General features: G+C 31.2%; 2 non-coding genes across 2 annotated transcripts; both read right to left on the reverse strand.

The window, feature by feature from the left end:
• Positions 1-7,272: 7,272 nt before the first annotated feature.
• LOC113383816 lies at positions 7,273-7,485 on the reverse strand. Its single transcript, XR_003367783.1, has one exon. It is a non-coding gene; the product is annotated as a small nucleolar RNA U3 (small nucleolar RNA).
• Positions 7,486-12,811: 5,326 nt separating this feature from the next.
• Trnal-uaa lies at positions 12,812-12,895 on the reverse strand. Its single transcript has one exon. It is a non-coding gene; the product is annotated as a tRNA-Leu (tRNA).
• Positions 12,896-13,716: the final 821 nt, after the last annotated feature.

Raw genomic sequence — 13,716 nt, forward strand, 5'->3', positions numbered from 1 at the left:
GAATTCGATCTTTGTTAGAAATTTTGCTGACTGTCGTTCACAATCATATGTGAAATAGCACCCGAAATAGCTAGGAATAGAAATTATAGAGTGTTTTCAGTTCATTTTGAAAAAAGTGATGTGATGATCGAATAGCCTGAGAGCCTGAGGGGTGATATTTAATATACACAAATGCAAAACAGAAGCAAAAGTTCAATTAATGTATTCCCTATAATGATCCCAATATTTTTTATAGTCAATAGTATTATTTTGGAATCAATTATTTAGTTTTACAATATTTTTGCTCTGTTGCGAAATCGATCGAGCTAGCACCAACTAGTCCCGGGTTTGCTAGTTCGATTCCCGCTACCGCCAAAGCCTGGCATTAGGCAGCTTTGATGTCAAATTTTCACTTGGGGTTATAGACCACAATATAATTTCAAGTGGAAATCGTCCTTCGTGGACATAGTTGCAACATTCAATCATATGATAACTATTAGATGTAAGAGCTAATATAAACCCCACACATAGGAGAGCGGTAAACCGATGGGTTGCCTCTTATAAAATACGTTAGGTCATAAGTCTTTAACAAACAGCTTATAGAATATGTAAAGTAAGAGTTCTGATTGCAGTTGAAACGATAATAAAAAAAAACTTGTAACAAAAACTAAGTCAATGATTCTAGATTATTTCCGTTAATATTCTCAAAAATTGAAGCAACGCCTTTCAGTATTCTTAATAGATGCTAGTTTGTATATTGTTCTTTTTTATATCCAGTTTGTTCAGGATATTAAATCTTATAGGTCTTACGATAAAAACTTCATCATTACCATCATTATTTTTGATGTATGCAAATATGTTTTTCATCACCAAGTTAACTACATTAATATCGGGACGTCCGACTTTGTTACCCGTGGGTCTTAGAAAAGCATTATAATAATTACCATGGTTTTTAGGTTTAGCAGCAACTAATTATTAAAAGCCATACTAATAAGAAATACGGAAACCAGCTTTTGCTACGTCATCAAAACAAATTCGAGCTATCTTTATGTAGTCTTTCAATTCTAGTGCAGAAACATTATGTTTTATGATAAAATTAAAACTGCAGTAAAATATTTTTTTAGTGAACATTTTTTGACACTGCCTACATTGACTGACACAGATTGCTCTTCTTACAAGAACTCAAATAATAATAATATCATTTCACGAATAGATTTGAGAAATCGATGATTCAAAGTAGAAAATTTGAAAATTATATGTACAACTACATTAATTATATGTATATTAGCCAATGTATAATGAATGCTGCTTGCCCTAGGTTCTTTAAATCAAGTTTGTAATTAGGATTATTATATTTTATCGACATTTTTATTAACATGGTACATACGATTTATTTGTCTTCAGATTTATGTTCATCATAATAATGCATTATTTAACTTTTCATTTGGCAATATCTCATGAACTGATAAAATTATAAGAATAAAAGAAGGGAATTTCATAGTTAACATAACTGTCAAACATATTTCTTCCATAGTGATAAATATGATGGTTTTTGCAATAATGGGAAAAATCAGAATTGACCTGGTACCTATGATCTTGAACTAAAAAAATGCAGAGGTCGGATCGATGGCTAATTTTAAAACTTTATTTGTATTAACTTATTTAACATCTGTACCAATTTCCAGTTTTATGCAAATTTGATAGATTACGACATTTTTGGATTTATTTTGACTTGGGCTAAATCTTTAGAAACGGTACCTTAAAAACGGTTCTTTTATAAACCTTCAAATAATGGCAAAAAATCGGATGTGAAGTCTATACCTGTATCGATAACAAATATTATGAACAAAAATGATCCTGAAACCAGCCCTTGAGGTATTCCCGATATCGCTTCATATTCTTGAGAAATGGTACTTTTTTGATAAGATTTGACTTGGAAGATAGAACCAAACTAGAAATAGATCAACTATCAATTCATATCCTGACTTGTATATAGAAAGAATAAAAAACAATTCACTAGTAACTAAAAAATATATTTTTTTTAACTTTGTATACCCAAGAACTCGGGGTACCTTATTGATTATTATCATGGCTTTGAACATCCAAAGTTTCTTAAAACAAATGGCCTTCGTAACAAATATGAAAGTGTTGCTTGGGAATAAATAATTTCGTGAAGAAATCAGTATATAGTTGTTTTCAACAAATGTGTCATATTAACCTGTGATCTTTCAATTCATATTTTTCACGTTCTCTGCACTTTCATCAAATTGTTGCGCAAAATGTTGTCCACCGCTGGTTTTATTGATTCCCCTTCTTGATAAATTTAACCTCACTCAATACAAAAATAATTATGCATCGCAGCCCAACAGTTTACGATCACTCGCGCGTTAAGAAATGTAATAACAATAACAACATTCTTATGCGAATGTAAACAAGTCCGATTTTTATTTATTCCACGATTATTATAGAACGTAGTTAATTATTTTCATTAAATTCAACTGGTTTATGAATAAATTTTTCAACTACTGTGTATGACGTTTGATAGGTGATTTTTATTCTAATTATTATGCTGTTAACGAACATCAAGAGTGCAACGAGAATTTTCTACAATTTCAGTTTTTGTTTGTAGATCGTTTTGACTATTTTATTGAATTCATTTTCTTAGCAAGAACTTTAAGAAAACCAGAAATTGATATAAAATTAAATACGTGGTATTCAGAAAGTTTATTATATTTACATATCTTGCAACAATTTAATTTTCTAAACTTGATACTTTTCTTTGTAATGCATCTTTACAAAATGCAGTATAATTCATATAACTTTTTTTATATAATTATATGCAATTCATGAATATTTTTTCTGATTTGAAGTGTGTGAGTGTTTTTCAAAAGGTGCGATATGATAAGAATATAGTGCTATTAATTAAAGTTGGTAATAGATAAATAACATATAAAAGAGATTAATAACATTTTGTCTGTTCATAATTTAAGTAAGGTGTTTTTCGTTTCCAATATCTTTACACTGATCCTGAAGTGCGATCCTTATACACAATATATTTAATTTTTAAAATAAATAATGTTTGCTGTCATTTTCGCCGCAATGTGGTTCTATTGTATCCTATCTTTTTTGTAGAAATACTATGGATGGCTCTGTTATACATTTATTATTATCAGACAAAATTTTGTAGAATGTTTTAAACGTTTAGTGTTAGATCCTGTCTTTAAATTTGCTCTACTCGTTTTTAGATTATGATGCCTTTCCTAGCAGGTTGCATCTAAAAGCCTTCAAAATTGATAATATACTTTTGTATTAAATACTTAAACAATAAATTTATTATTTACATATGTAGTACCATGGGCATCCTCGTAGCATAGTAGTTACAGCTTAGGTCTTGCGACTAGAAGATTTCAGGTTTGATACCCACCTCAGACATTAGTAAGGACATTGGTTTCCTCTTGAAAATACAGATGCAAATATTGTTTTACGCGAAAATAGCCCTTCTACTGCATTGCAGCTTCGAATGTATATATCTAAGTATCTGATTAACTTGAATAATGAAATGTATCAAACTGAGATCGTCCGACCGTTGGCTTCTAAAAAGTCACCTGGTTATCACAATAACCAATAGAAAGTTGTGATCACTGTTCTAAAAAATGCCACAAAACTTGATCAAATGTTTAAAAAAATAAAATATGGCAATAGCCAACAGTTACTACTATTCTAAAAACTGCCATAAAATTTGATCAAATATTTGCAAAAATTATATTGCTGCAGATGTGGTTGTCTGAAAACGTCAAATTCAAATAAGTACTAAAAACATTCAGACATCAATTTTCGAAAAAGACTCAAAAAAATTAAATTTTTATGTTGATCGACTTTCTTCTGCTTTCTCAATATTGCTTTGGTGCCTTTGGAAATAACGGTTGGGCTGTTTACCTTTATTACCCGATTTCTAAAATGTATGTCGTAAATCATTTTGTTCCGATAATTATACATAATTATTGCTTATAAGCATAACTGCAAAAACAAAAATATTTTTTCAAAATATATAGTTGAGATGCATATACAAATATCATATATTTTTTGTGTTGTTTTTGACCAGGAATCACAAAAAAAAGAGTTTGTTTGAGCTATTACGCTATTTTTTTTTATTTCTCTTTATTGAATTACATTCTGTCTTTACAAAAAGGAAGACATTCAGTAATTCCGATGATATATGAAATATTAAACCTTAGATCTAAAAGGTTACCCAGTAGTAAGCCTTTTCAATTTTGATATATTGAATTTAAATATTGTGATTATGCTAATATGATGGAACTTCTCTGTTATTACATGGCTTCCTGAAACAAAACTCAATGATTGTCCTTTCTATTTGTAATTATTTTTTTATAATAAAAACAATCCTATGTTGTTGCCTTATTTTATAAGAAATGATATATTTTTAGCAATTAATGCATCAATGCTAAAAAAGACCATTTTAACTTAGAAACATAATTTGATCTACATTCCTAAAGAGAATAGATTATTTATTGTTGTCTTAGTTCATTAGTGATGATATACTTTTAGCAATTTATGCTACAGTGCCGCAAAGACCATTCTCCCTTAGAAACATAATTTGATTTATAATCTTAAAGAGAATGGATTATATTATCGGCTTGATATCAGGCTGCTCAGAACTCGGATTTGAACCTTGAATGTGGTTCAAATAAGTAAATTCTACTACTGCGCTACGAACACTCGGTATAACATAAGTATCGAGTTTAATGAATTTGCTATTAATAATGGTTTTAATTTTATTTTTTAAAACGAGAATCGAAATAGGCCTAAAAATCTATATAGGGTAGGGCGGGGCTCTAAGGTCCAATTCAACTTTAAGTAATTATGATGTCTTAACCAAATTAATTACATCTTAACATATAACTTATACAAACAAACAACTATCTGACTATGTTTAGTAAAAATCCAAACTAATTCATCGTTTTTGTTTGTTTTTAAATATGTCACCTGATCATTTTTAACCCATAAAGTAAGTCAAAATGAGACTGTCAAGGGCGAAGGGGGACGTTTTTGAATTTGGATTTAAGAATTTTGCCCAACTATGTATTTTATCTAACTATTCTATGAAAAATAATGTGTGTGAATTTGATGTTATTAGACCAATTATTACATACTTTTCACATCTGCAATTATATTTAAATGTATAATAAATACTTTATTACAAATGTTGCAACTTCTTTTAAATAACAATTACCTTTGCTGGTATTTAGTGTGATTATATTTGTTCATTAACCTACATTTAATATACTCAAAGTTTGCCAATAAGTGTGGATTGACGTCAATACTTTAAACTCTGTGCACACTGAATGACTCCAAACCAGTTTATTGATTTTTAGTAATAAAAATGCAAGGTTTTATATTTGTCTTTGCATTTTTATACTTATTTTACGTATTCTTGCCTAATGTAGACGGTCAAGGTAAGTCAAGTCACTAAAACACACACACACACATACACACATATATATATACATATATATATATATATATATATATATATATATATGCATATATCAATATATAAAGGTACATAAAATATGAATATGATTTAGGGGAGCTAGGGGCTATTTGCAACAGGGGTAGGTAGTAGCAGGCGTTTTTCAGTAAAATCTTGAACGAAATTAAAATCTTTATTTGTTTCAATTGAACATGTAAACCGTCATAATATTGTCGTAGCTACTGTCCGGCAGGCTGACGCAATATGCAGAAGTGTGCAGGACCGTCGTTTTTGAAATATCAGGCGAATATCAACTGTACTATCATAAAATTTTGGTTTGGGTTTTTATTATTAAAAAAATATATATATCTTAATTTACTTCAAAGTTATCAATATTTGAAAATGTGTAATAATTTTTTGAGATTGCACACTTGGGGGTTAGTTGTAACAAAATCATAGGGCTAGTTGCTATATATTTGTAGTAGCTTTTACACATAAAGTAGATCCATACAACATCATGCTACCATTTTGTTCCGGTAACATAAACGGGTTGCAAGATTTGGTTCTATGGAATTTAATGAATATTGCATACCGTTATATAATATTAATATAAATTTACACTGTACTACATCTTTTTTTATTCTAGGCCAATGTTTTACACGATGTGTAAGTCCAATGAGCTCTTTGGGAGTATGCATTCCCATACGTGACTGTTCAAGTTTTTTGAGACTCCTGCCACTTTCGACAAGAAATCCAAATGTGTCGAAGTATATTAAGGATTCTGGATGTGGATTTGATCGAACAGGACCATTGGTATGGATCAATTTAATTTTTATAATTAAAGATTTATTGAGAAGTTTTAGGTCTTCTATTGATTAGTGGTTTGAGCTATAGGATTTTAATTAAAAGTTCCAGGCTTGATACCTGTCGCAGGTAGCCTGATGTCAAGCAGTAGTGAGATCGGTTTTCACTCAATTTTGCTTAGGTAGAAAAAAATAGATAGTTTTAACAACGTTATTGCGAAAATATATTGTTAAGAAAGCCATAATAACAATATTGTCAGATGTTGAACGTCGTTATCGCGATCATGTCGCAGTAACCAGTCTGAAGTGTATCGCGCCTTCAAAAGTTTATTTTGAGGGTAGTATTCTTACGTTTATTTGGGCCTTATTTGCTGTCATTTGTAATTATTTTTATTAAAATTAATAAACTTATACTAGTACTAATAACTAACTTCCCGTAGGGTGAGTTACAGTAATAGCAAAAAAATAGAAAATAAAAAGTTTTATATATCTTTACATTTCAAAGGTATCTGAACATTTTGGCATACTATAGAAAAAAAATTATGTATGTGTTCGGATACAAATTTTCGTCGGCGATTTCAGGAACACGGCTCAACCGATTTAAATGGTTCAAAAACATTCCATTCCTATTGATAAAGGGATGTGCTGATTAGTTGTTGAAAAAGGCAGGTCCAGCCGTTTTTAAAATACGGGGCCAAACACGATAATTCAGTTTTTTGAGAGAACGGAGCGTACGATTTTATTAATTCAAAAAACAATTGACTTGTATTGCCGAGTGAACAACTGATTAAATTTGTTGTAGGCAAGGTAGGCAAGCCCAGCGATTTTAAAAATCTGGTGAAAACAGTTAAAAAAAGTGCCATTTGACACTCAAAAATAATCATTACACATTTATTGGTCTTTTTGTCATAAATCGCTTGGTTGCCTGGTTTCCTAGTGGATGGGAACTTTAACTTACTTTTACGAAAAAGTCATATAATATACCATGTTTAAATAGAGACCTCTCAGAAAGCATCATACCCATGACCAAAATTCACGAGGGATTTTGGCGAACGGTCATCGATGACGCTCAAACTCCAAATGAAGTTCAACCACTCTTCTCACGCTCAGGGTGCGATGCTACGACTCATCGTCGAGGTCGCATCAACTCCACGTTTGAGTGAAGAGATTGTGAAGACATACTACAGAAATGATCCTGTGAAGTATGATCTTGCCCAAACGATGATGATGATGATGATGATGATGATAAATTTTTATATTTCTATCAATATATGTTACAAAGTCCAGTATAATATTTTATGCATTACTACCTAATAGGTATTTTTGCAATTTATGGATGGTATTTAAGGAAATTTTAATAATCTAGTTACATATCAATATCAATAATGTTGACAATAAGGGAAAAAAGAAAAACAAAAAAAACACTATTCGTTCAATTATAACTTACAACTAAGATAACACTAAAGCTTAATACTAACTAAAATATATTATTATGAATCAGTGTAACTATATCTTTTCCAAATACTACTGCTCTATCAGGTGGTTTGGCAAAGCGTATTTGCCATACCATATCATGTCTGGTGTGATTCTTCCTAGGCTTTTTATGATTGGATTTGGACTATGTTTGCAATTTTCGAAGAATTTCGCCGTCATGTTGAGTATGGTCTCTTTAAAAGGTTGCAGATTGGACTTTTCATGAAGATACTTATTAGATTTGTAGTGTTTCGTAATTGGATCTCTCTGCTCATTTAGTATTAATCGTAATACTTTATTTTGTAATATTTGCAGTTTATGAATATTACTTTTACATGTAGTGACCCAAATTTGTGCCGCATAGGTGATTATCGGTCTTATTAATCTGAGATATATTGTCCTCTTATTTTTTGAGTTCAGAACACTGTTTCGATGTAGTAGTGATTTTAGTGCGTTCATTGCCCCGTATGCACTACTTAATTTATTTTTAATGTGTTTTGTGAAGGTTAATTTTTGGTCCAGTGTGACACCCAAGTATTTGACACTGTTTTTCCATTCGATTGGTATATTTGTTACTTGTAAATTGTTATATGGAATACTTCTTTTATTACATTTAGAGAGAATTATTGCCTCGGATTTTTGGGCATTAATTTTAAGGCGCCACAATTTCGTGTAGTTTATGATCTCGTTTATATGTTGTTGAATTCTCTCTATTATTAAAGTAACTGATCTTGATGAGCTTAGGATTGCCGTGTCGTCTGCAAATATCAGCATGTCCGTTTTGGGGGAAACTGGAATATCATAAATATATAAGTTGAACAGTGTAGGTCCAAGTATAGATCCTTGAGGTACCCCTGCAGTAACCATTTTTGGATTTGAAAGTACATTACCAATTTTCACTTGAAAATTTCGATCACTGAGATATGATATGATAAATTTAATTATGTACTTTGGGAATTTTAAAATAATTAGTTTATAGATTAATCCTGTGCTCCAAATTGTGTCAAAAGCTTTCTCAATGTCAAGTAACACTAGTCCTGTATGATTACGTTTGTTAAAGTTAGTAATGGCTTTTTCTACCAGCACAGATAGTGGATGCATTGTAGAATGTCCTTTTTTAAACCCAAATTGAAAGTTTGGTATAATATTTAATTTTTCTATATGTTTGTTGACCCTGGTTTGTACGACCTTTTCTGCCACTTTACTCATTGTGTTGAGTAGTGCAATTGGACGATAGTTTGCTGGTATATTGTTTATTTTACCGGGTTTGTGTAATGGCATCATGATTGAACTCTTCCATTGAGCTGGAAAATAGCCCAAAATCAGTATTTGATTTATTACTCTTGTTAGAAGTATCAACGCTTTATGCGGCAAGTTTTTAATTATGATGTTTTGCAACCCATCGGGACCTGGAGCTTTATTGTTTTTGAGAGTTTTTAATGTGTCTATTATTTCCTTGACAGTAACAATTTTAGTCTTTGATCTACAGTGAGCAGTTTTAGAGATGAATGATTGTACTACATTTTCTACTTTCTGGGAAAATAAGGTGTTTTGACTGTCGGAATTTAATCGATAATTATTTTCAAATTGTTTAGCTAGTGCTTCGGCTTTCTGAATTTCTGTCAAGGCCATCCCCGTATCGCAAACTAGGGCAGGTATTTGTGGAAGTCGCTTTGTGATGCGCTTTATAGTTGGCCAAATATTATTCGGATATGTGTTAATTTTGTTCAATTTATCAGCCCAGCATTTGTTACGATATTCCCATATTTCTTCCTTGATTATTTTTGTTAGTTTATTTACATGGGATTTCAGGTGTTGATTACCGGAAACTTGCCAAAGTTTTTTGACTTGATTTTTGAATTTTATTTTATTTATTATATCTTGTGGTAAGCTGTCAGCAGTATATTGTTGTGGATTTCTAGAAGGAATAGTTAATTCAATAGCGTAATTTATTGTGCTTGTTAAGTGTTCAATTGCTCTATCTAGATCTTCTTTTTCAATTATTTGCATTCTATGATTGATATTTACGTTTATTAATTTTTTAAATAGTATCCAATTGGCTTCTGCGTAGTTTAAGTACTTTATATTGTCAGACTCATAGATGGTTAATTTTCTATTTATCTGTATGAATACTGGATTATGATCCGAGTTTAAATATGGCAGAGATGTCGGTTGAGTTGTTATATGTACATTTTTTGTTAAAGCCAGGTCAATAGTACTATTGTTATGATGCACACATTGCGAAAATCTAGTTGGAGTATCTGGGTAATGCAGCTGAACATTGTTCACTGTATTATTAATATATTTGTATAGTTTTTTACCACTGCTATTATTTCCTCTGCATTTCCACATTGCATTTGAGCGTTGAAGTCACCAGCTATAAGCACTTTATTGCTAACATTAATGAGTGATTTGATGTCACGTAGTAATAATTTGTTGCATGGAACATAAATAGATATTATTGTCAGTTTAGAATTTTCAGTAAATATATTTATGGCAGTCGCTTCAGTGTACTTCAGTTCTGGTAAGTTGAGTTGCTCATGCTTAATGCAACGCCTGACAAGAATGGCTGTACCTCCCCATGAAGAGTTTTCTCTATCTGTTCTATACACTTTGTAATTTTTAATATAAAAAGTATCTTTCTTTTGTAAATGTGTCTCATTTAAAAGGACTATATCAATGTTCTTAGTTTCAAGTAATTCAATAAGTTCAGCTCGATTTTTCTTGATGCCATTTGCATTAAAGTAAATTACATTAATGTTATAGGTTTGGTTCAAGGCCATAATTTTAATGAGTTAAGTATTAAATGATATTTTTCACTATAGGTCTTTGCTGTCTTGAGAGCTGTAGATATGTGTATAATTCCTTAAATATTGTTGCCACTTCTGGATCTTCAAATGCTGATTTTATATGTTTCGCTGCATTTAAAATCCCTTCTGTCGTGCTAAAATCCGGTTCTGCCAAAGAGTTTACAGCTGGATTTTGGGGTCTGGATTTGCATTGTTCTTTTGCCTCTGAGATGACAGCAGAATATGTCCTCGACGCATAAGGTGAATTTGCAAATTTATTCTTCTTTTGCTCCTTGTACTTGAGCAAGTATTCACAACGCGAAAAGTTCGCAGGGTGTTTTTCTCTACAGTTGATGCACTCTGCTGGTTCATTGCTAGATTTTTTACACTGTCCTGGTAAGTGGTCTTCAGTACATTTTACGCATCTGTATTTCAAGTTACAGTTGTAAGAAGTGTGACCTACTGTTTGGCACTTTCTGCATTGTTTAACATCCGGTGGTTTATACTTCTCCTATTTAAAAAGATGGCCGTTGATGTTGTTCACCTTTTTTAGATTATTCATATCCTGACTGTTACCCAGTATTATTATGTAGATAGGTAGTTTGATTGTGTGTCCATCCGAATGTTTTTTCGATTGAGATAGTCATGAACTTCCGCATCTGTAATGTGTGGGTTCAGTCCAGTAATAGTAATTTTTTTAGAGAAATTGTTACTGGTGGAGTAAGGAGTATAAAATTGAAGTTTTAATTCTTTAAGTTTGTTTTTAATAATTTCATGATCTTTTATATTGGTAGTATAAAGTTTATGTCTGTACAATTAATGTATTCAAGAGTAAATGATATTTTAGTAGCGTCTTTTACGTACTTAATAGTTTTAAGATCAATTGTGCTTCTGATAATGATAGGTGGAATTTTTATAGAAACATTTTTGATGGGAGCCTCTTCATTACTGTTATTATTGTTTGAATTTCTCCTTCGTTTTTTGTTTGTCACTGTTTGAAAATCGTCCATGTCCATGTCATCTCTGTCTGTTAAGGATTCTTCCATTGTGTTTTGGGTAGGGTCTACATTATTTAAATTTATTTCTAAAGATTTCCTGGGAATATCCCTAGGTAAATCTTTGTTACCTTCTGTTCTTCCTGCAGCTGAATCCAGTATCGTAATTTGACCTTGGTATAAGTTTCTCAATTGCTGCTTTAACACTAAAGACTTTTTATCACCACAATCTTCGGTTTTCCAAAGATCCTTCTTCTTCTTTTTGCCTTTCCACTTCGACATCAGCCACAATCTGGGAACATTTCGAGCACTTCAAATATCTTCTGCGCCAATCTCGCCAAGTTGATCTTCTATCCTACCGAGTCACCAGTATCACCTGCCGTGCCCAATCTGCCACCAGACATACTACAGAAATGATCATGTGAAGTATGATCTTCGTGCCAGTATCATCTTGCCCAAACGACGTTTTGACCGAATCAGGCAAAATCCTTTTAGGTTTGTGCGGCAATTACAGGTTAACGTGACCCAGGTATACGATGCGGTGACATCTAACATCTAACATTCCATTTTCAACTCTTACTGTTTATAGAATGAGTGTTATAAAGTATATGCGCGTTTATTCTATAGTTAGAAAAGTGCGTTAGGTGGACGAGTTCCTATAACGAGTACATGATGGAACTTCATAATATATTATTTATTCCAATTCAGCATTTATCATGCTTTCTGAAATTTTATTCCAAACTTGATAATTGATATTTATCTAGCTAATGCAAATGGTAGTCATATAAAATATGAAACTAAATGTGGCATAAACAATATTTAACTTCTTGAAGGAGAAGTTTGCTTTTGCGAAAAAATCCGATTTGCTAGTTTTACGTTTCCGCGATGTTTCAAGTCATTCTGAATCGAAAAAAAAAAAAATTGAACTAGTGGTTTAAAGCAAATGGCTGGAACTTTCCGTGCGTCCGGTAATGAATTTAAGTAGTTTCCAATATATGAAATAAATATTAAATAGTTTCAAATGTATTATTATAAATACAGTAAATTTCATAATTTTAAATTTTTTATAGACAAAACATGAAGTTTTATAAATTGAACGACGATATTTATATAGGTTTACATGAAGAGTAAACTAGTTGGTTTGGTATTTAGCCTTGAGGCAAGTTACATTAGAATCAATTAATTAAAAAAAATAATGTGCTAAAATGATTATTTTTTTTATGAAAAAAATAAAGGATTGAATAAAAACAATAAATTCAATTTATTATAAAAAAAATGCTTTGTCAGGTGTGGGGTTCGAACCCACGCTCCCTCTCGGGAACCAGAGCTTAAATCTGGCGCCTTAGACCGCTCGGCCAACCTGACTGATCATTGTGGTGAGACCTTAATTGCATTAACTTCAAACTGGTAGCATATTGCCTTTAGGAAAGTTGTATGAACTTCCCGATACGTAAAGCTAATCGACTTTATCGTCAAGAATTAGAATTAGCTATTTAGATAAAATGTTCTACCGTTTATTTCGAAAATAAATTTACTGTATTTAAAGACGATTTTCAATTGATATTTTATTTATAATATCTGTAATTATATAAATTAAATTAATTTATCTAGCACATTTCATTTCATTCATTTCGGGTTCTAAAAATGTTTTTTATTTGAGGGTAGGCGGACGTTTCAGCAATTTGAATTACGGCACGATGCTATACACCACTAGCCATCAACGTTTTAGGCCACAATAATTTTAAGAACTGTATAAAAGATTGGTAAACGTCGGTGGGGCCGTTTCTTCGTAATTAAATTCAAGAAAATAGTTTTTTGACGATTCTGATAAAACTTTATACAAAGATATATACCATAAAGATAGATCTGAAATAACATAATGAAATATTATATGCCGACGACAAACGGTTGAATTATAAAAATTATCAGATTCTATTAACGGGGAGACATGCTGATTAGTTTTTGATAGTTTCAGCCGTTTCCTAGATATGGAGCTAAATATTCAAAAATGGCAGCATTTGAAAGTCCGAAGCATCCGATTTAAATGATTCAAAAAACTTTTTGCTTGTGTTGACGTAACGATGTTTTTTTTGGGCATTTTTTTATTTAAAATTTCGAAAAAATATCTATATTCTAAAAAAAATTTTAGCTAAAATTCTAAAGCTCATTTATATAGTTAATAATTT

Source organism: Ctenocephalides felis, unplaced genomic scaffold (assembly GCF_003426905.1).
Source record: "Ctenocephalides felis isolate EL2017-DRISC unplaced genomic scaffold, ASM342690v1 CF-g0.4_SCAFFOLD_03570, whole genome shotgun sequence".
NCBI classification, from domain to species: domain Eukaryota; kingdom Metazoa; phylum Arthropoda; class Insecta; order Siphonaptera; family Pulicidae; genus Ctenocephalides; species Ctenocephalides felis.